Below are 23,811 nucleotides of genomic sequence, written 5' to 3'. Positions count from 1 at the left end.
AGCCAGCCTTAAACCCTCTGAGGCGTGTTTGTCTGCCGGCACGTATCTTGTGAAAGGTATTTTTTTTTAACGGAGAGCGACTTTGAAAAAGTTTCCGCAGCCACCTCGCACTGCGTTGAAATCCGTTGGGGACTCCCCGCGCAGGTTCGAAACCTGCCGACTCCGGCATCTGCCGCACGTTGCCTTGTGCCTGCGCGGTAAAGGTGAAGTGCCGCTTCTCCTCTCCTAGTACTATAAAAACGCTAAATCGCTTGGCCCCGCTGCCATGGAAATCAGTTCTTCAGATAACCACACACTTTGCGTTCGCACCTCTGGTGCTCTACTTATGCCTTTGAAAACCTAATGAATAAAGCTGAAAGAACCGATACAATATGTAGGTGCTCATAAAGCACGCAGTAAAGAACTGTTAACAGCAAGGGTTTCAGTGGGTTAACTGAGGAGAAGGCGTGATCGTTAATTGTTTACTTTTTATTTGGTGTTAGAAACACTCTTACTGTGCATGACGTGCAACAAATGTAGCCACAGAAATTGCATCACGCTTTCATGTATGCTATTGCAGACACCAACGTTGCCTAGATAGAAAACCGAAATAGCCGTGGGTTTGCTTGCTGGTCTGAAGGATCTCTCTTCGAATCTCTATCATTTGTCAATGGAAGTAAAAGGCGCTGCAATCTCATACGTTCAGAATCAAAACCGCAGCTGTTGTTCGACTTTATTTCTTGACTAATTACAACTGAGTGTCACATGAGCAGTTACATAAACTTGTCTGGTATATTTGAACACAAATGCCGTTCTTCAATTCAAACTAACAGTACATTGTCAGGGACATTGTCAGGGTCAGTTCTATACAAACAAGAGACAGCCAAGAGAATATTTCTACCTTTCATGTGGACTACGTGTTGACTTACTGATCGGAATAATAAGAAGACAGAACAAAAAAAGGCACCGCTGGTATTCGGACCCAGGATCTCCTGTTTACTAGACAGGCGCTTTAACCAACTAAGCCACGGCGCCCCGGGAGCGCTGTCCTTTTGCAGCCACTTGGACACACCACTCAGACACATCTGCATTCGGTGTGTGCTCCGCCTGCTCGCTGAGCAAGTTGCCACCTTTACATACAATAGCAACATCGACAACAAGAGAAAGGATGAGAAATGGCTTTTATCTGGAACTTTTCATGTCCAAGGAACTCAATGTGCTTTCTGTGTACAACAGGGCCACTGAACTCCACACTGGCCACTGAACCACAGCAGTGGCTTGCTGGCTTGATGTCTCCCAAGGAAAATGTTGAAATTGCATGTGGAACAGGAAAATGACTCTCAGGTGCCCATTGCTCATTTTCAGACACATTTATGCAATACTTTCACCATGCGTTGAGCAATAGGGATTAAAGATAGCAGAGGTAAGGTTTAAAAGTGATTCTGAGGTGCAACACATCAGCGATACAGCTAGGCATCTGAAATGCGGGGTTTGAGAGCCCTTCAGGGAACACCGTACCCTAAAGGTACCAGAAGTCCACTAGTATAAGCATTAAGTCACTGTCACCACTGTTACAATGTGATTGCTACATATCTTCATTTCTTTGGTTTTTAAGGAGTAAGAGTGAAGGGGGTCTAAATCTGCGATCCAGTGTGTTGAAGTATTTCACAACACTACCTGTAGCCCGTCTGAAAATAAATCCTCATTCTGATTATTGCTCTGGGCATGTACCAATAAATTACTGAGCATATATATATCTCACTGTGTTGAAGCTAGAGACCTGTATGTAATAATATGATGCTAAAATGTTATTTTCACATATATTAATGTTATAAATGATTGCTTATGCTTTATAAACAAACCTAATTAAAATAAAAGCTTAAGTTATTTATTTATCTTGTACCATAGAACATGATTTTCTTTGTATTTCAAGCCCACAAAGTGTCCAAATGACGCACTACATGATATAAGGAAGATTATCACATGCATATCGGTATTATCTTTCTTATGAAAATGCATTCCTTTCATTACCTTTTACTTTTTAAAATGAACTCAAATTGTGTATAATGTAATAATTTAAGTAGAATAGATTCTAATAATATAATGATCCAGTGTGTTGCACTACTTCACTGCTTCACTGCTCTATGCTGTCTGGAAATAAATCCTCAGACTGCTTACTGCCCTGGGCATGTACCAATAAATTACAGGAGCACATCTATATATCACTGCGTTGAAGCAGGAGACACACAATCACTGCAAGCACATCCTAAATACAGTGTTCCATCACCTTTGACCTCATCCAGAACATATCATTTCTTGAAAGGGATTGCTGTCCGAATGCACATCTGAATCCCAAACAGAATCTCTAGTAATATACGATCGTTTGTGAAACATGCAAATGACTGTCTCAGGGGCCCATTCCTCATTGTCAGACACATGTATGCAATGCTTTCACCGTGCATTGAGCAATAGGGATTAAAGACGCCACAGGTAAGGTTAGATGTCATGTTCTATGATAATTTCTTTCAGCATTAGGGACTAAATATACTAAACGTATGATGCTAAAATGTTATTTTCACATATATTAATGTAATAAATGATTGCTTATGCTTTATAAACAAATCTAATTAAAATAAAAGCTTAAGTTTTGTATTTATCTTGTACCATAGAACATGATTTGCTTTGTATTTCAAGCCCACAAAGTGTCCAAATGTTCTATGATCATTTCTTTCAGCATTAGGGACTAAATATACCAAACGTATGATGCTAAAATCCTGAAAAAAGGATGTGCTCCATCTTGTCAGTAGATTGGATTCCAAAACTGATTTGGGTCAATATACATTATCTTTGAAGATAAGGTACAGTCTACTGTAGGGAACCATCAACTTAGAAAGCATTGACCTTCCCTGGGGGTCAGGTAGGTGCAAAAGATAAACCTTTATCCTATCTTTATATTAAGATAAGTGGCCAAGCAGTATTTTTCCAAGTTTCACCAAGCTCATCATGTTGCCATAGTAGACAAAGTTCTATAAAATGTTAAATAACTTTTAAAAAAAGCATCTTGGTCTTTCAGTACTGTACAAGGTGAATTAAACTGTCCCTGGTAATAAAAAGTAATTAGAAGCATCCCAGAAACTTTATCTCTAGAAACATTAGTTGTTTTATATCATGTAATTTAGTGTGATGTTGTCAGAATTCAAGGACATTATCACACACAGAAATTGGTTCAGTTAAATCTAAAAAACACAGCTAAACATGGGTTTAAATGTAAAATAGAAGTCTTACCTCTTGTCAAAAGATTTAATTCAAGAAGCGATGTAATAAATGATTGCTTATGCTTTATAAACAAATCTAATTAAAATAAAAGCTTAAGTTTGGTATTTATCTTGTACCATAGAACATGATTTTCTTTGTATTTCAAGCCCACAAAATGTCCAAATGACGCACTACATGATATAAGGAAGATTATCACATGCATATCGGTATTATCTTTCTTATGAAAATGCATTCCTTTCATTACCTTTTACTTTTTAAAATGAACTCAAATTGTGTATAATGTAATAATTTAAGTAGAATAGATTCAGGTAGGAAATATAGAGTCATGACGTTTATGGCTGACATCATTTCACATGGGTGAATTTTAAGCTAAGAAACAAAAACATTTACAATGAAGATACCATTGCTTAATTTTTAATGCCTTTAAAAAATAAATACCTCCTGAGAATAATTTGCCACTCCCAGATCCTTGGTAAGGTACTGTTTGAATCCAATCAGGAGAGGAGCATCCAGGGAGTGCTTTCTATAGAGTCCAGCTTGGGCCACTCTTCCGGCCTGCTGATACTGTTTAACTACTCAGGGCCTGTAAGGATATAAAACACCGGTTTAAACATTTTATACCTATAAGACAAATAGAATTTTAGTAAAAAATAGATACATCTGAAAAATAAAAAGTCTTACTGCTGATAGAGTTCTTCAGAGCTCACATCTTCCCCTTCCTTATCCGCTTCTGTTTCAGTTTCTAGAGCAGCCTCTGGCATCTCTTCCTCCTGGACAGCGGCCTCTTGCTCAGGGCCGCTGGAATGCAGGTAGATTCTTTTCAACATGCTTTTACATAATATGTTGTAACAATGATTTCAAAAAGAAACTACAGAAGCCTTACAGATTAAAAATATCTCACCTTGTGCTCATTTCCCTCTATTCCCCGTGTTGCAGTGGTGGGATGACGTAAATTACTGCTTCGACACGTAACGGCATTATAATCAAGTGCAAGAGCTGAGGGCTTTACTTTTGTTTCGTTTTCCATGGCGTTCGTAAGCGCGCAAATCAAAGGCAATTCCTGCGTCTAACAGGAATGTAAATGCTTTTGAAAGTGCAGTGTGGTGCAGCTTGTAAAATCCTTGTCCACATTTGTGGTTTGTTGATGTTTTTTCTGTCTGCCAAAGTTGCATTTTGACATCTGGACGGGGAGACTTTATCATTTGAACGTGAAGCCAACCTTAAACCCTCTGAGGCGTGTCTGTCTGCCGGCACGTATTTTGTGAAAGGTATTTTTTTTTTTAACGGAGAGCGACTTTGAAAAAGTTTCCGCAGCCACCTCGCACTCCGTGTTAGATTATAGGAGGAATGCGGCAGCGGCGAGCTCGCTGTAGTCGTGGCCGAGTGGTTAAGGTGATGGACTCGAAATCCATTGGGGACTCCCCGCGCAGGTTCGAATCCTGCCGACTACGGCGTCTGCCGCACGTCGCTTTGTGCCTGCGCTGAAAAGGCGTAGTGCCGCTTCTCCTTTCCTCGTGCTATAAAAACGCTAAATCGCTTGTCCCCGCTGCCATGGAAATCAATTCTTCAGGTAACCACACACTTTGTGTTCGCACCTCTGGTGCTCTACTTATGCCTTTGAAAATCTAATGAATAAAGCTGAAAGAACCGACACAATATGTAGGTGCTCGTAAAGCACGCAGTAAAGAACTGTTAACAGCAAGGTTTCAGTGGGTTAACTGAGGAGAAGGCGTGATCGCTAATTGTTGACTTTGTATTTGGTGTTAGAAACACTCTTACTGTGCATGACGTGCAACAAATGTAGCCACAGAAATTGCATCACGCTTTCATGTATGCTATTGCAGACACCAACGTTGCCTAGATAGAAAACCGAAATAGCCGTGGGTTTGCTTGCTGGTCTGAAGGATCTCTCTTCGAATATCTATCATTTGTCAATGGAAGTAAAAGGCGCTGCAATCTCATACGTTCAGAATCAAACTCGCAGCTGTTGTTCGACTTTATTTCTTGACTAATTACAACTGTGTTGCATGAGCAGTTACGTAAACTTGTCTGGTATATTTGAACACAGATGCCGTTCTTCAATTAAAACTAACAGTACATTGTCAGGGACATTCAGTTCTATAAAAACAAGAGACAGACAAGAGAATATTTCTACCTTTCATGTGGACTACGTGTTGACTTACTGATCGGAATAATTGAAAAGTTCGGGTCATAGCCGATGCAGTGCGTGCTAATTAGAACAACAGCAACGCTGAGCTCTCAGCACCGTACTGAGCCCAGGTGTTTTTCTAAAGCTGTCAGGTGCAGTTCATTTACAGTACGCCCCGTGTCTCAACGGTAGGACGGAGTCAAATACTGCCTCGACACGCAACAGCATTATAATAAACCGCAGGACTTGAGGGCTGTTCTCTTTGAATGTTCCAAGGCATTCGTAAGAGCGTAGGTCAAGGGCCATTCGTGCATCTCCTGTAACTCGAGTAAAAATGCTATTCAAAGTGCAGTGACTGAAATCGTCGTCCACATGTCTCCGTTGTTGATTTCTTTCTGTCTAAGAAAGTTCTATTTTCATGTCCGAACGGGGAGACTTTATCATTCCAACTTGAAGCCACCCTTAAGTACTCTGAGGTGTGTGTCTGCTTACACGTATGGCGTAAAAGGTTTCTTAAACGGAGAGCGAACTTGAAAAAAGTTGCCGCCGCCTCGCACTCCCTGTTCGATTGTAGCAAGAAGCCAACAGCTGGCGTATTTACTGTAATCGTGGCCGAGTGGTTAAGGCAACAAACTTGAAATCTGTTTGGGTCTCCCTGCGCAGGTTCAAATCCTGCCGACTACGGTGTCCTTTGCATTTGCTCTCGTGCGTGCATGAAAAAGGACCAGCGCTGTTTTGTTTTCGCTGGGACCTTTAACACTCTAAATCGCCTAGACCCACTGCCTTGGAAATCGATTCTTCAGCACCCACGAGTGACGCTTTGCAGCTGGACGCAGATAACGATGCTTTTCTGCAACGAGCTTTCCAGCTGAATTTTCTCGGCAGCTCCATACTGAACCTGTTCTCCATTGCAACATAGCGGAGGCTCGTCACGTCTATAGCAAGGCTGTGTAGGACCGCATACGCCACAGTGACTTGTACACAGACCACATGAAAGGCAAGCAAAATACACTTTTAAAATTCCAAAGACTCACAAGGTCAGAGGAACAGCGATGACCTGAACAGATCTGTTACAGAAGTCTAGGTTGACCTTTTTAGAGCTGTACTTGCATTTTTGTTTAATAGAAGATCAAATCTACTCGCATGTACCAGCACCTTACAGTTTATTGATGTTAATTCTATTTAAGTAATAAGATTGCTAACGATGTTTGACTTTAGCCGGTGTTTTTTAGAACAAATTGCTTACTCTTCTGTAAGGAATACGCAGTACGTGCCTTTGTCAGTCATTGCTCACCATACCTGTAACTTTCTTATCTAACTCACTTCCTCAAATGGTGAAGGTCCACAAACATAAATGAAAAAAACCCTTGTTGTAGATGAGGTGCACAAAAAAGCAGCCCCTGATAGTGTATAACACATTTATACTATTGCAAATAGTATAGAAAATTATATAATATTACTTCCCAAATAAATGATGATTAATATCTTCTTTAGTATAATCTAAAAAATGAACGGTTTACTAAGCTCAAAACTGAAATAAATGCATCAAATTTGGCTTGCATCATAGCAGTTGAGCAATAAAGTCTGTCCTAATTAAAGAGTACCCAAAGTTTGAAAGTACAACATAGAATAAGAATAGAGAAACGGCAAAACGATTTTGTGTCATCTTCCCCATTCACACTATTTTATGTGCCATTTTTTGCTTATTCACGTACTATTTTAATCAAAATAATATTAAGAAAGATCTGTATGTATTCAGATAGTATTATTATTGTTCATACTTGCTCGTCAAAAGAGGATTGCTGAGATATTTGCGGATATACTTCTACGTTTGAAAAACGTGTACAAAATGGTGACCAACGAATACTAGCAATGCATTGTGGTATATAACCGGAAAATATGCTGGGTTCGATATTTTCTCAACGTATGCGTTTATTAATGTTGTCAATATAATGGTTGAAATTTAACATTGATAATACATCGCGGCTATGTGCCCCCTGCTATGAGCTGATGTGCAATTTTAACACATGCAGTTAGTAAGGATCGGTCACTGTTGTATGGTATTATATACAGTATAATGACATTATGGAATAGGATGGGGACAGGCCTGGCATCACGGGGGGAGGGAGGAATGTCGCCCCTTCAGTTTTGGGCAAAAAGATTTACCTAACTTAATTTGCGCCCTAAAAAAATAGTTGTACTTTGTCAATGGTCAGACAACACTAAATGACACGAACAGTCACTCAGTCTGTTTGATGGGCAGGAGGGCTATCCGTCCAGGAACTGCACATATCAGTGTCGTTATTGAGTGTCAACATTACGATCCTGTTTGCTCAGGTGGACCGATTCCTTGCAGTAGTTTATCATTATACTTAAAATCATTATATAACTAGGACTAGTTATAGCAGTCTGTGCTTTCTGTTGGTTTTACAACATTTTTTTCTTAACGATTCAGAACGTCCATGTAGCTGCAAGAATGAACGCTTATGGTACTTTTCGCTCCAGGCAATACAAACCGTGAGAGTGACGAAAAATGTGAAACTGAACTTCATCGCAAATACCAGATTGCTAGTCGTTATTTTCTATCATGAAGCACTAATCAATGGCATAGCTGCGAGATTTCATCTGGGTAGCTGCACCATACAGCTCCGTTTCAACTGAAATATCACCCCCCCTCAGAATTTCAGAAGCACCCCGACAGATTTTTCCCCGGGCACCGCGCACTGATGGGAGACGGGGTGTCCAGGAAATGGTATCAACTTTTCTCAAGAAAATAAAAATAGAAACTCTATAGGCCCTCAAACATTTTACTGTTTTTTTTCAGGCAGGTGGCAAGACCCCCTCCGCAAAACCCTTGTATGCCAAGCTGTGGGCATTGATTAGTCGAATATACGTATATTCACAGCGAAAATATGGCTATACGTACACACGATACATACAGTAAAAAGCCTCAGGCACTGTGTTAGATGTGTTTTCAACGTTATATATGCGTTTATTAATGTCGTCGATTTTACGGTTGCAATTCGACGTTGATTATACGTCGAGGCGACGTATATTCCCGTATAGCCGTATTTTCGCCGTGAATATACTGTATTCGACGAATCAATGCCCACTGGGTAAACTCTTGAGCAAACTCTGAACCAGCTCTAAGGAAACTAATCCAATTAGACGTTACTTTGACTCATCTTTTTACGCTCAGTGCTGGATTGCTCAAACTCCAGCTAGGGTTAGGGTTAGCATTCCCACGCTACTTAGACACTTTGTTTACGCTCAGTGCTGAATTTTGGGAACTTCAGGACGAGTGGGAATTTTCTCCTATCTGTCAATTCTGTTTTGTTTTGGAGACTCTTGGCTGCCTATGTTGTACAGTGCAGTGTGAAGGAAACATTTTCCAAAACTGTGTCAGCTCAAAAGTTGTAAGAAAACCTCTCCAGCTGCTTTAACTCTCTTCATTTTTGTCATTTAATGTGACACTCGATGTATAACTGGAGCCTCACATATGCAAATGGTGAGGCTCCAGTTCGACACCCAGTTCGACACCACTTTACAGTATATGACAAAAGCATGGCAGACTGTGCCGGACCAGCTGGTAACTTCCGCTTATTTTGACCATATTAAACATTGGAATTCTTCCCACTTGCATTTGTGACACTTGATTTTGGCTCCACCTAAAACACTCTTAAATCTTCAAACCCTTTTCTCTTCTCCCGCAACACTCTTGTCTGTCGGCACTATGTGGCTGCGTTGCATGACAACCCATCTCACCACGGAAAGGAACCTAACAGCTTTGGTAAGAGAGGAGAAAAGGACCTGGGCTGTACGGGGCTCAAACCCGTGACCTTGGCATTATTAGCACCACGCTCTAACCAGCTGAGCTAACCGGCCTCACGACATCGATCCTCTCTGTGCTGCAAAAAATCGATCTCAGGGAATTTCTTTTGCCCTCCTTTGAATAGAAAGCCGTGTAATTCAGTGTACGGGCTTTCTCGTGCAGTTTCATGGTTCTTGTAACCCAAATCCTACACTGGCCTGAAGTGCCCCCCCATTTCACAGCATTTTTCAGCTGATTTAAAATGTACCTAAAGGAGAAGCATTATTGAAGACCATCAATTACCAAGAGCTTTTGTCAAAGGTTTTGGTGGTCATTTTTAATGACCACAGAGCGCTGTGACCTCGGTTTTACATCTCATCCAAAAGACAGCGCCCTTTTACAACACAGCATCTCCGTCACTATACTGGGGCATTGGGACCCGCACAGACCTCAGGGTGAGTGCCCCCCCGCCGGCACCATTAACACCGCTTCCAGCTGGAAGCTTTGTTTTTCCCTGTAGCTCACCCTCATTCGGGTACTGACCTGGCTCGCACCTACTTAGCTTCAGTGGGTTTGCAGTTGCGAGTTGCAAGGGGATGCAAGTGATGGAGCTGCTCGCTGCAAAAGCCACTGCATTGGCCGGGAATCGAACCCGAGCCTCCCACGTGGCAGGCAAGAAGTCTACCACTGAACCACCAATGCTCAGTGCCTGGGCCTTCAAAAAAGACGGTTTTTTGGTGCTCTGTGCAAAACGCGTCGACATCTGCTTCCAGATGCAAAATGTCATTCGCGGACGCTGAAGAACTTATTTCCAAGGCAGCGGGTACAAGCGATTGGGCGTTTTAAAACCACCAGGAACAGCAAGGAGGCGCGCTTCTTTGCTTGCGCCGGAACACACCGACTGGAGGCGGACAACGTAGTCGGCAGGATTCGAACCTGCGCGGGGAGACCCCAATGGATTTCTAGTCCATCGCCTTAACCACTCCGCCACGACTACAGCAAGCCCCGCCGCCGCTGCGTTCTTGCTACAATCTTACCTGGATCGCGAGGCGCCGGCGGAAGCCTATTTCAAAGTCGTTCTCCGTTTCAAAAAAACATTTCCAAAATACAAGCCTTGCAGACAGACACGCCTCAGAGGACTTAAGGGTGGCTTCATGTCGGAATGATAAAGTCTCCCCGTCCGGACATGAAAATGCCACTTTGTTACACACAAAAAAAGAATCAACAACAGAGAAATGCCCACAAGCATTTCAAAAGCCGCACCACGCCGCATTTGAAATAGCTCTTACATTAGTGGTAGACGCAGGAATCGCCTTTTTATTTACGCTCTTACCAACGCGATGGAAAGCAAAACAAAGCAAAGCAGAGCAAAACAAAACGAACAAACGAAAACCCTCACGTCCCGCACTTGCATATAACGCTGTTACGTGCCCAAGCGGTATTGTACGTCATCCTAGCACTGCACCCCGAGGCGTACGGCATATGGGAACGAACACACGCCACGAATCGTCTCGAATCGCTCCCTACAGCTGTAAGGCGCCTTAAAGCATGCACCCCCAATTTTCTTCTTTGCGCATCTGTGAAAGGTAAACTCTTGAGCAAACTCTGAACCACCTCTAAGGAAACTAATCCGATTAGACGTTACTTTGACTCATCCTTTAAGGGACCTTTCTTAATTGGAGAAATCAATTATTTCAAATGAATTCTGTATGCGTTAAAAGACAGCTATACACAGAAAACATGCAGGACACTGCTCATGATGTTTCCCGAGCCGAAACAGTGTGTTTTTCCAAGCCATCTGACAAAGCCCGCCCACTGAAAACTGCAGCAGATAGTGTAAAGACGTTCAACTTTGTAACTACTGCACGCACAGGAAGCAGAATAAATTCCTCTTTTCAAACTGTCAAAGGTTTGCTTTGCGAACGCTGCAGGACATCGCACAATCTCTTTTGAACGGGGACAAACGATTTCTTATGAGGCGCACTAAGTACAGACGTTTAAAAAGCTCCACTCATGCCGACGATGCAGCATGAAGAAGCGCAACCTAACGTTTGCATTCCTAGCACTGTTGCAACCTAGCACTGTTGCATTCCGCCTATCAGTAGCTAAGAGAATATAACTTAAGGCTCTTGTTAATGCTGTTTCAGAAACCAGACTGAAATTTCTCAAGTATATTATTTGAATCCAGATACGATTGACGTTGGGCAACAACTATTCTCTCAAGACTTTAAGATTGAAATGGGACCTTTGAGACAGGCCTGTAGTTGTTAAGAACTTGTGGATCCAAATTTGACTTCTTAAGGAGCGGTCTAACAACCGCTACCTTAAATTGATCAGGTACAACGCCTGACGCAAGCGATGTATTCATCATACTAATTATAGGTCCTGCCAGTCCTTCGAGGGAATCTTTGACTAGCTGAGTGGGGATGGGATCTAGCGAACAGGTGGTTGACTTTGTCTTACGTCTGTGTTCATGAGTCCACCATAAGAAGAAATCTGAACAGGAGTGGTGATCATGCGAGGTCACCACGGAGGAAACCACTGCTCTCCCCCCAAAAAAAAACACCACTGCCCCTCTCAAGTTTGCTAAAGACCACATGGATGTTCCAGAGCAACTCCTGGAACAATGTTCTGTGGACAGACGTGACAAAAGTTGAACTTGTTGGTAAATGTGCACAGCATTATGTTTGGAGATAACAAAACTATGCATACCAACTCCAAAACCTTATCCCACCTGGGAAGCATGGCGGATGCTGTACGGCTTGCAATCATTGAGGGACCGATGAATTCCAAGATGTATTTGGAAATTCTACAGCAGAATGTCAGGGTGTCTGCCTGTGATCTAAAACTCGAAAGACGCTGGGTCATGCAAAATGACAAAAATAAAGGAGTACATCAACAACAGAGTGGCTGAAACAGAAGAAATTCCGTATTTTGGGATGGCCAAGTAAGAGTCCTGACCCCAATCCCATTGAAGTGCTGTGGCGTGATCTGAAGCAGGCCGTTCAGCGCAAGACATCCCAAAAATATACATGAACTGAAACAGTTTTGCATAGAGGAATAGGCCAAAATACCTCCTAACCGCTGCTCAGGTCTGACCAGCCGCTACAGAAAGTGGGGGTTGAGGTTTTTGTCAATAAAGGAGGTTCCACTAGCTCCTTAATATAAGGGTTCACGTACTTTTTCCATCAATGACCTTGATTGTTTAAACCATTTGGTCAATAAAGAAACAGCAATGTCAAATGTTGGGCGTGTGTTGTTTGTGAAATCAGACTCTCTTTATTAATTATTATGACTTAGATAAAGATAAGATCACATGTTAGGAGCCATTCATGCAGAAATCCACATCATTCCGAAGGGCTGTTTACAAAAGTTTTTCTCCCAACTGTATGTGAGAGAAAAGCAGAGACGCTCACTGAGTAAGGTGGGGTTGCAGCTTCACAAATCACAAGGACATTTGTACACTCAAAAAGGGACAGGAGCACCCCAGATGGGACTCAAACCCACAATCCCTGGCTTAGGAGGCCAGTGCCTTATCCATTAGGCCACTGCGGCACACTGAGTGGGGTCGATCACGCTGATGAAGAGCCAGTTTTTTTTTTCCTTTGCTTTTTCAAAGGGATCCCCAAAATTAGGGAAGTTAGGCAGCAGAAGGTTTACTGTGACCTGAGAAGGACCGGCATCCAATCACGGTAGTACACACACACACGCTCTCACTCATCTGAGCTACACGGCTACCAAGATGATCTCAGGTGCGCCGAGCTGGTACGGAACATATTGAACTGATCGACGGCGAATTGTCTCTCAGACAGGCTTTTTACCTCTGAGTTCCCTGACTAACAGTGATCAGCTAGGTAGTGAAACAGTCAGCTGCTTCTAAACCTTAACAGCTGCATCTCGGCGCTTCCACGGAGAGATGATTTGAAAGCCGAACATCGCCCATTGGGAACACCTTTCTATCACTAGTTTAAGAGACTCTTAAGGTCTTGCAGAGGTGCCTGTCTAATAGCATGTGCTTTGCAAGCTATAGGTGTTTAGGCTGAGGCAGAATGCCTGTTAAGAAAATGTTTTTCTAAAGGGGCCTCGCACTCTTTTCCAAGCAATGGTCACCATCCCCACCGAGTGTCACAACGTAGTCATGTCCTAGGATGTCACCTGTTAGTCTCCATTTGTCTGCCACCAACACTTTAGGTTACGGGGTCACAACTGCACCCCGGAGAGCAGAGGAGCCGTTGTCGTTCTGGCGGCGCAGATTGGGCTGAAGGTGGGGCGCTTGAATCTCGCTGTTGGAGGCCGTCTGAAACTGACCCAAGCCTTTCCCTTGAATTAAATGTAAATAAATAAATGAACCCCAGATGCACATGGAATCAATCACGTGTTTCCTTTGAGCCGTTTCAAAGACTGCTCCAGAGTTTACCTTGCACAGATGCGCAAAGATTAATGATGGGGGTGCACGCTTCCAGGCGCCTTACAACTGTAGGGACTGATTAGAGACAATTCGTAGCGTGTGTTCGTTTCCATATACGCCCCGTGTTGCAATGGTAGGATGAAGTCAAATACGGCTTGGACGCGTAACGGCATTCTATCCAACTGCAGGACTTGAGGGTTTTTTGTGCTTTGTTCTGTTTTCGTTGACATCGCATTCGTAAGAGCGTCAAAAAAAGGCAATTCCAGCATCTAACACGAATAAAAGGGCTATTGAAACTGCAGGGCTGCGCAGCTTCTAAAATCCTTGCACACAATTCTCCGTTATTGTTACTTCCTTCTTTCTGTCTAACAAAGTTCCCTTTTCCTGACCGGACGGGGAGACTTTATCATTCCAACTTGAAGCCAGCCTTAAGTCCTCTGAGGCGCATTTGTCTGCTAGCATGCATTTTGTGAAAGTTTTTGTTGTTGTTGTTAAACGGAAAGTGACTTTGAAAAAGGTTTCCGCCGCTGCCCGGCAATCTATGTTAGACTGCATCAAGAAGGCAGTGGCGGCGACGGCGGCGGCGCGCGCTGCAGCCGTGGCCGAGTGGTTAGGGCGATGGACTAGAAAGCCGTCGGGGTCTCCCCGCGAAGCTTCGAGTCCTGCCGCCTACGGTGTCGTCGTGTGTCTGCGCAACAAAGGAAAACCACCTGTTTCGCTTTTCCCTCAACTTTTAAAACGCGAATGATCTGGATTTCTACATGATTGGCTCTTAAAATGTGATCTGATCTTCATCTGACGCATAATAATCAATAAAGACAGTCTTGTTTAACAAACAGCACACACAACATTTTACATTGTCAATTCAGTTCAAATCAATGCAAGTTGTTAAGAGCCTTGTGTCTAATATGCCACACAGGTTACGTGCTGTCTCTTTGAGGCAAATGTTTAAATCCTCTGAGTTAAGTGCTGAAGTTATAGTAGTCCTATCAGTATTGTTGCCTCCGATCAACAGATCCTCAGTTTTCTCAGAGTTGAGTAACAAAACGTTTTCACACATCCAAGTCTTATCTTCATTAATGCATTTAACTAAAGTGATAATAGAAGAGTTGTCGTTTGGTGTGAACAAAATGTTTATTTGAGTGTCATCAGCACATGAATGAAAGTTCATATTATTTTTTCGTATTATCCTACCTAGCAGCAGCATGTAGAGAGAGAGAGCAATATTGGTCCCGGCACTGATCCGTCTGGTACCCCAAATTGAACTGGTGACGTTGATGAAGCAGTACAATTATTAGATATTTGAACATAATGAAAACGATGAGTAAAATGTGAAGTAAACCACTGAAGGACGGTTCCAGATAAGCCAACCTCAAACTCAAGCCTGTGTAACAAAACAGAGAGGTCAACCGTGTCAAAGGCAGCTCTAAGATCTAGAAGCACAAGCACTATTGCATTCCCCACATCAGTAGCTAAGAGAATATCATTTACGACTCTCGTTAATGCAGTTTCAGAAAGCAGACTGAAATTTCTCAAGTATATTATTTGAATCCAGATACGATTGACATTGGGCAACAACTATTCTCTCAAAACTTTTAGATTGAAATGGGACCTTTGAGACAGGCCTGTAGTTGTTAAGAACTTGTGGATCCAAATTTGACTTCTTAAGGAGCGGTCTAACAACCGCTACCTTAAATTGATCAGGTACAACGCCTGACGCAAGCGATGCATTCATCATACTAATTATAGGTCCTGCCAGTCCTTCGAGGGAATCTTTGACTAGCTGAGTGGGGATGGGATCTAGCGAACAGGTGGTTGACTTTGTCTTACGTCTGTGTTCATGAGTCCACCATAAGAAGAAATCTGAACAGGAGTGGTGATCATGCGAGGTCACCACGGAGGAAACCACTGCTCTCCCCCCCAAAAAAAACACCACTGCCCCTCTCAAGTTTGCTAAAGACCACATGGATGTTCCACAGCAACTCCTGGAACAATGTTCTGTGGACAGACGTGACAAAAGTTGAACTTGTTGGTAAATGTGCACAGCATTATGTTTGGAGATAACAAAACTCTGCATACCAACTCCAAAACCTCATCCCACCTGGGAAGCATGGCGGATGCTGTACGGCTTGCAATCATTGAGGGACCGATGAATTCCAAGATGTATTTGGAAATTCTACAGCAGAATGTCAGGGTGTCTGCCTGTGATCTAAAACTCGAAAGACGCTGGGTCATGCAACATGACAAAAATAAAGGAGTACATCAACAACAGAGTGGCTGAAACAGAAGAAATTCCGTATTTTGGGATGGCCAAGTAAGAGTCCTGACCCCAATCCCATTGAAGTGCTGTGGCGTGATCTGAAGCAGGCCGTTCAGCGCAAGACATCCCAAAAATATACATGAACTGAAACAGTTTTGCATAGAGGAATAGGCCAAAATACCTCCTAACCGCTGCTCAGGTCTGACCAGCCGCTACAGAAAGTGGGGATTGAGGTTTTTGTCATAAAGGAGGTTCCACTAGCTCCTTAATATAAGGGTTCACGTACTTTTTCCATCAATGACCTTGATTGTTTAAACCATTTGGTCAATAAAGAAACAGCAATGTCAAATGTTGGGCGTGTTGTTTGTTAAATCAGACTCTCTTTATTAATTATTATGACTTAGATAAAGATAAGATCACATGTTAGGAGCCATTCATGCAGAAATCCACATCATTCCGAAGGGCTGTTTACAAAAGTTTTTCTCCCAACTGTATGTGAGAGAAAAGCAGAGACGCTCACAGAGTAAGGTGGGGTTGTAGCTTTGCAAATCAAAAGGACATTTGTATGCTCAGAATGGGACAGGAGCACCCCAGATGGGACTCAAACTCACAATCCCTGGCTTAGGAGGCCAGTGTCTTAGCCATTAGGCCACTGGGGCACACTGGGTGAGGTCGATCATGCTGATGAAGAGCCAGTTTTTTTTCCTTTGCTTTTTCAAAGGGATCCCCAAAATTAGGGAAGTTAGGCAGCAGAAGGTTTACTGTGACCTGAGAAGGACCGGCATCCAATCACGGTGGTACACACACACACGCTCTCACTCATCTGAGCTACACGGCTACCAAGATGATCTCAGTTGCGCCGAGCTGGTACGGAACATATTGAACTGATTGACGGCGAATTGTCTCTCAGACAGGCTTTTCACCTCTGAGCTCCCTGACTGACAGTAATCAGCTAGGTATTGAAACAGTCAGCTGCTTCTAAGCCTTAAACAGCTGCATCTTGGCGCTTCCACGGAGAGATGATTTGAAAGCCAAACATCGCCCATTGGGAACACCTTACTATCACTAGTTTAAGAGACTCTTAAGGTCTTGCAGAGGTGCCTGTCTAATAGCATGCGCTTTGCAAGCTATAGGTGTTTAGGCTGAGGCAGAATGCCTGTTAACAAAATGTTTTTCTAAAGGGGCCTCGCACTCTTTTCCAAGCAATGGTCACCATCCCCACCGAGTGTCACAATGTAGTCATGTCCTAGGACATCACCTGTTAGTCTCCATTTGTCTGCCACCAACACTTTAGGTTACGGGGTCACAACCGCACCCCAAAGACCAGAGGAGCCGTTGGCGTTCTGGCGGCGCAGATTGGGCTGAAGGTGGGGCGCTTGAATCTCGCTGTTGGAGGCCGTCTGAAACTGACCCAAGCCTTTCCCTTTGAATTAAATGTAAATAAGAAATGAACCCCAGATGCACATGGAATCAATCACGTGTTTCCTTTGAGCCGTTTCAGAGACTGCTGCAGAGTTTACCTTGCACAGATGCGCAAAGATTAATGATGGGGGTGCACGCTTCCAGGCGTCTTACAACTGTAGGGACTGATTAGAGACAATTCGTAGCTTGTGCTCATTTCCCTCTATTCCCCGTGTTGCAGTGGTAGGATGACGTAAATTCCTGCTTCGACACGTAACGGGATTATAATCAAGTGCAGTAGCTGAGGGCTTTAGTTTTGTTTCGTTTTCCATGGCGTTCGTAGGCGCGCAAATCAAAGGCAATTCCTGCGTCTAACACGAATGTAAATGCTTTTGAAAGTGCAGTGTGGTGCAGCTTGTAAAATCCTTGTCCACATTTTTGGTTTGTTGATGTTTTTTCTGTCTGCCAAAGTTGCATTTTGACATCCGGACTGGGGGACTTTATCATTTGAACGTGAAGCCAGCCTTAAACCCTCTGAGGCGTGTCTGTCTGCCGGCATGTATCTTGTGAAAGGTATTTTTTTTAACGGAGAGCGACTTTAATAAAGTTTCCGCAGCCACCTCACACTCCGTGTTAGATTATAGGAGGAATGCGGCGGCGGCGAGCTCGCTGTAGTCGTGGCCGAGTAGTTAAGGCGATGGATTTGAAATCCATTGGGGACTCCCCGCTCAGGTTCGAATCCTGCCGACTACGGCGTCTGCCGCACGTCACCTTGTGCCTGTGCGGCAAAGGCGAAGTGCCGCTTCTCCTTTCCTGGTACTATAAAAATGCTACATCGCTTGGTCCTGCTTCCATGGAAAGCAGTTCTTCAGGTAATTCTACTCTCTTACCAAAGCTGTTAGGTTCCTTTCCGTGGTGAGATGGGTTGTCATGCAACGCTGCCACATAGTGCTGTAGCGGCAATGCTTGTTAATAAGACAGAATTAAGCGTTGGTATGCTCCTAAAAGAGGCCCCATCTCACCCTCCATCTCTGTGGTGCAGCCACAGAGAAATAATTCATGCGAGCTGATTTAAGAGTGTTTTCTTGTGATAAGAAGCAAGCTCCCAGACGGGGATGCAATTAGCTGAGCCTGGCTATCATGATCAATGGTCATCCATTGGCGCCTATCAGTCTAGGGAGTGCCGAATGGACATCTGGACTGCATTCCTAAGTGTCAAGAGTAAGTGACTTATATCTCACCTTGACCAACCAATCAGGGACTGGCAGGGCGTGGTAATACCACGTGGGTCTGCAATGCCCGCCAAACTCTCAACCAATCAGCACACATCTGGGTCTTGATCAAAAAGGGAGCGCAAGCTCAGTTCTGGGCTCTCCTTGGCCATTTTCGCGCATCCTCAGAGACAATCACGTGACATCTGCCGTTGTCTGCAAAAGGACTTGGACTTTGTTCAAAGCGCGAGGCCGAGGATCCCGTACGTACTCAGAATTCTACCAACGTGAATGCTCCGCTTGATCAACGGCAGCCTACAGTTGGACCCTCGTCGACAACCTGAATAGCTTATTCAGAAGCAGCGCTGGACCGGGAACGAACCAGTTTCTTCCCAGGCAAAAGAGTGACTTGTGAGGACTCGCGGTCACACTCTGTGCATAGAGACTTTCTACTAGCCAGCCGGACTGCTGGTAGATCCCCTCGGAGCAACGACTGCCCTGCGCGCCGCAGTTAGATTCCTCCGCCCGTCCTACTCCGAGCTGCACCTTGACTGGCTGGCCGGTAGCCAGAGGACGCCGACACAACGCCCATTGGACAACCGCTGGAACAGAGGCTGCAACATAGCCTGTCAGCTGGTTTGGTGTTCGTGCCGGGAAACTCCAAATCCAAACACAATGGATAAGTAAACCCCATGTTCTACATTGCGTCTCGAGAATTTAATTGTACCTCAACACAAGTTGTTATCAATTTAATTCATGAGTAATGTATTTACTTCCGAGTTTAGAGTAACAGTGGGTAATAACACTGATTAGCGATTTGGTAACCGAACGATATATTGACATATATTCTCTGTTGTGTATCTCTTTGTGTTTGCATCTCTTCGAGATTATATACCTTGTATATTGATAACCCTCACCGTAAGGTCTGCCTCTCGTATCCAGGCAGACTAGTATATGTTTGGTGCACAGTTATATTAATAAATGTATCCCGTGTATTGAACCCGTGTGTGTGCGTTGTTAGTTGTTCTGACGATTGATTTTCTAAAAGCCCCAACGAACAACCTCGTGATTACTGCTACAATTAATAATTGTCTCAGTAAACCCATCAAAACCTCTACAGTGCCGACAGACAAGTGTGTTGCGAGAGAAGAGAAAAGTGTTTGAAGATTTAAGAGTGTCTTAGGTGGAGCCAAAATCAAGTGTCACAAATGCAAGTGGAAAGATTTCCAATGTTTAATATGGTCAAAATAAGTGGAAGTTACCAGCTGGTCCGGCACAGTCTGCCATGCTTTTGTCATATACTGTAAAGAAGTGTGGAACTGGGTGTCGAACTGGAGCCTCACCATTTGCATATGTGAGGCTCCAGTTATACATCGAGTGTCACATTAAATGACAAAAATGAAGAGAGTTAAAGCACCTGGAGAGGTTTTCTTACAACTTTTGAGCTGACACAGTTTTGGAAAATGTTTCCTTCACGCTGCACTGAACAACATAGGCAGCCAAGAGCCTTTTCCTAAAGATTTCCATGGAGAGGAGCATGAATGAGTTCCATACAATTTTTGTGCTTCCCTGCCTTCGGGTGGGGCGCAGCTGGGCTGGTCAAAGAGAGAAAACAAAATCGCTCACAATCGCTCTTATTATGGCGACTGTGGCCGTCTGCTCTGTGAGTCCTCGGTCTCCGCCTATCTGATTGGCGCTCTTTTCTTTGGGGGGCGGGAAGTGTCCGGCCGAAAATATGAAGCGTTACAGCAACGACATGCCATGAGACGATTGATAACGATTTCCATAGGATCCCCGCGGTTGCCTGGCAACCGTCAGCTTTGCGCAGTGGCAGTATCGTAGCCTGTGAGGTATAGCCGAGGCGCGATTATTGCTAGTTGAAAACTTTTCCCAATACCCCGCTTCCGCCGGTTTGCAATACAATCGGCGAAAACAATTTTCGACAGTCTCGTCAGAGACTGAGCAAGGTGTTTAAAGACAGATTTTGTCATGGTAACATCATGGTAGAAAGAAACAAGCTTCTTACGTCTCAACAGAAACGCTCTATAGCTCTTTCAGCGTTATGCAGAGAACAGCGTCTGTCGAGATCACTTTTGAGTCAGCGCGAAACGCCGTGTGCTGTCAGTTTGATTTCATATTGCTCGTAGGGCGCCCGGCTTTTGTCTGTCAAACGTTAGGTTGCGCTTCTTCATGCTGCATCGTCGGCATGAGTGGAGCTTTTTAATTGTCTGTACTTGTCTTACTGCGCCCCATAAGAAATCGTTTGTCCCCGTTCAAAAGAGATTGTGCGATGTCCTGCAGCGTTCGCAAAGCAAACCTTTGACAGTTTGAAAAGAGGAATTTATTCTGCTTCCTGTGCGTGCAGTAGTTACAAAGTTGAACGTCTTTACACGATCTGCTGCAGTTTTCAGTGGGCGGGCTTTGTCAGATGGCTTGTAAAAACGCACTGTGTTTCGGCTCGGGAAACATCATGAGCAGTGTCCTGCATGTTTTCTGTGTATAGCTGTCTTTTAACGCATACAGAATTCATTCGAAATCATTGATTTCTCCAATTAACAAGGGACCTCCCTTTTTGAACCTGCGAGAAGCATTCTTTCAATGTAACAGATTTACTCCGAGGAAAGGCAGCATGACATTGAGAGTAGCTCAAGCTTTCAGCACCCGTATCGGGCTGCGTGTATGCAGACACCGCTCAGAATCCCCTGTAAGATTCTCCCTCACTTCCGTTGTGCAGTGCTTTACCTCTTTCAAAAGGCTTCACTTTCCTAGTCACATTCCAAGGCTCATCGAACCCGGGCTGTTTCCTCCAGCGGTATAGTATTGCAGTGAGACAGCACGATGCCTGCAAGACTATGTCACGCTAAACGCCACAAATTGTGTTTGTCCGTTCGTGTCAATCGTCCTGCAGCCACGGGAAGTGGGACACAAACATGCTGCAATGCTTTCAGGACGTTAGGATTTGTTTATGCAACATCCGAGAAGAGTACTTGTGGCTTGAATGTGAACTGTACGTGCCCGCCCCCTTTCCTCTGTAGTGCATGAGTTCCTCCCGGCATGCCCTTCGTCATTGTTCTGTCATCTTGTATTTAAAGGGTTGTATTTCTGCTGCTGAAAATAAGCAACGGTTTTCTCACAACGCCCTTTGTTCCCGACGGAGCCCTTGTCTGTCATGAAATTCTTCAAAACCTCAAGCTAGAAGAAGAAGAAGACGACAAATATGAAGCGTTACCGCAACGACATGCCTTGAGACGATCGATAACGATTTCCATAGGATCCCCGCGGTTGCCTGGCAACCGTCAGCTTTGCGCAGTGGCAGTATCGTAGCCTGTGAGGTTTAGCCGAGGCGCAATTATTGCTAGTTGAAAACTTTTCCCAATACCCCGCTTCCGCCGGTTTGCAATACAATCGTCGAAAGCAATTTTTGACAGTCTCGTCAGTGCGTGACATAGTCTTGCAGGCATCGTGCTGTCTAACTGCAATACTATACCGCTGGAGGAAACAGCCCGGGTTCAATGAGCCTTGGAATGTGACTAGGAAAGTGAAGCCTTTTGAAAGAGGTAATGTCAACGCTTTTTTAACAGAGTACCAAAGAAGCGTCTTTTTTGAAGGCCTGGGCACTGAGCATTGTTGGTTCAGTGGTAGAATTCTCGCTTCTCACACGGGAGGCTCTGGTTCGATTCCCAGCCAAAGCAGTGGCTTTTGCAGCGAGCGGCTCCATCACTTGCATCCCCTTGCAACTCGCAACTGAAAACCCACTGAAGCTAAGCAGGTGTGAGCCAGGTCAGTACCCGGATGAGGGTGAGCTACAGGGAAAAACAAAGTTTCCAGCTGGAAGCGGTGTTAATGGTGCCGGCGGGGGGGCGCTCACCCTGAGGTCTGTGCGGGTCCCAATGCCCCAGCATAGTGACGGAGACGCTGTGTTGTAAAAGGGCGCTGTCTCTTGGATGAGATGTAAAACCGAGGTCACAGCGCTCTGTGGTCATTAAAAATGACCACCAAAACCTTTGACAAAAGCTCTTGGTAATTGATGGTCTTCAATAATGCTTCTCCTTTAGGTACATTTTAAATCAGCTGAAAAATGCTGTGAAATGGGGGGTCACTTCACGCCAGTGTAGGATTTGGGTTACAAGAACTATAAAACTGCACGAGAAAGCCCGTACACTGAATTACACGGCTTTCAATTCAAAGGAGGGCAAAAGAAATTCCCTGAGTCTGATTTTTTGCAGCACAGAGAGGATTGCTGTCGTGAGGCTGGTTAGCTCAGTTGGTTAGAGCTAATAACACCAAGGTTGTGGGTTCGAGTCCCGTACGGGCCAGGTCCTTTTCTCCTCTCTTACAAAAGCTGTTAGGTTCCTTTCCGTGGTGAGATGGGTTGTCATGCAACGCTGCTACATAATGCCGACAGACAATTAAATGACAAAAATGAAGAGAGTTAAAGCAGCTGGAAAGATTTTCTTACAACTTTTGAGCTGACACAGTTTTGGAAAATGTTTTCTTCACGCTGCACTGTACCACATAGGCAGCCAAGAGTCTCCAAAACAAAACAGAATTGACAGTCATATAATGTCCATTAACCCCGGTTTTAAACACAGCATCATGTCTGCCATCATAAGAATATGAGTCCAATATTTTAGAATATAGTCAGAAGGTCTTCTAACCTTACCTGTGGTGTCTTTAATCCCTATTGCTCAATGCATGGTGTACGTACTGCATACATGTGTCTTGAGAATGAGGAATGGGCCCCTGAGACATTTACCTGTTTCACAAATGATCGTATTTTACTAGAGATTCTGTTTGGGATTCAGATGTGCATTCGGACAGCAATTCCTTTCAAGAAATGATACGTTCTGGATGAGGTCAAAGGTGCTGGAACACTGTATTTAGGATGTATTTGCAGTGATTGTGTCTCCTGCTTCAACGCAGTGATATATAGATGTGCTCCTGTAATTTATTGGTACATGCCCAGGGCAGTAAGTTGTCTGAGGATTTATTTCCAGACGGCATAGAGCAGTGAAGCAGTGAAGTAGTGCAACACACTGGATCATTATATTATTAGAATCTATTCTACTTAAATTATTACATTATACACAACTTGAGCTCTCAGCACCGTAGTGAGCCCAGGTGTTTTTCTAAAGCTGTCAGGTGCAGTTCATTCACATGAAGGAAATCTCTTACTGGGTACGATTACAATGCAGTAAGTAGCACAGACTACTTAGGGAGTAGGCTGATGTGTTTAAAAACAACCAGCGCCAGACAGGAGTCGAACCTCCAAACTCCTAATCCATAGTCAGACACATTATCCATTGCACCACTGGC

The 23,811-nt window shown here is 44.0% G+C and overlaps 5 non-coding genes across 5 annotated transcripts; 4 read left to right on the top strand and 1 right to left on the bottom strand.

The window, feature by feature from the left end:
• Nucleotides 1–940: 940 nt before the first annotated feature.
• Nucleotides 941–1,014, bottom strand: trnat-agu (transfer RNA threonine (anticodon AGU)). Its single transcript has one exon. It is a non-coding gene; the product is annotated as a tRNA-Thr (tRNA).
• A 3,610-nt stretch (nucleotides 1,015–4,624) lies between these two features.
• trnas-cga (transfer RNA serine (anticodon CGA)) lies at nucleotides 4,625–4,706 on the top strand. Its single transcript has one exon. It is a non-coding gene; the product is annotated as a tRNA-Ser (tRNA).
• Nucleotides 4,707–17,955: 13,249 nt separating this feature from the next.
• Nucleotides 17,956–18,037, top strand: trnas-uga (transfer RNA serine (anticodon UGA)). The gene has a single exon. It is a non-coding gene; the product is annotated as a tRNA-Ser (tRNA).
• A 2,274-nt stretch (nucleotides 18,038–20,311) lies between these two features.
• On the top strand, nucleotides 20,312–20,453 carry LOC138231440 (U4 spliceosomal RNA). Its single transcript, XR_011186691.1, has one exon. It is a non-coding gene; the product is annotated as a U4 spliceosomal RNA (small nuclear RNA).
• Nucleotides 20,454–21,793: 1,340 nt separating this feature from the next.
• Nucleotides 21,794–21,935, top strand: LOC138231455 (U4 spliceosomal RNA). Its single transcript, XR_011186706.1, has one exon. It is a non-coding gene; the product is annotated as a U4 spliceosomal RNA (small nuclear RNA).
• Nucleotides 21,936–23,811: the final 1,876 nt, after the last annotated feature.

The sequence above is a fragment of the Lepisosteus oculatus genome, unplaced genomic scaffold, assembly GCF_040954835.1.
Source record: "Lepisosteus oculatus isolate fLepOcu1 unplaced genomic scaffold, fLepOcu1.hap2 HAP2_SCAFFOLD_60, whole genome shotgun sequence".
NCBI classification, from domain to species: Eukaryota; Metazoa; Chordata; class Actinopteri; order Semionotiformes; family Lepisosteidae; genus Lepisosteus; species Lepisosteus oculatus.
The sequence above is the reverse complement of the archived record's forward strand: the minus strand, read 5'-3'. Positions and strand labels throughout refer to the sequence as shown.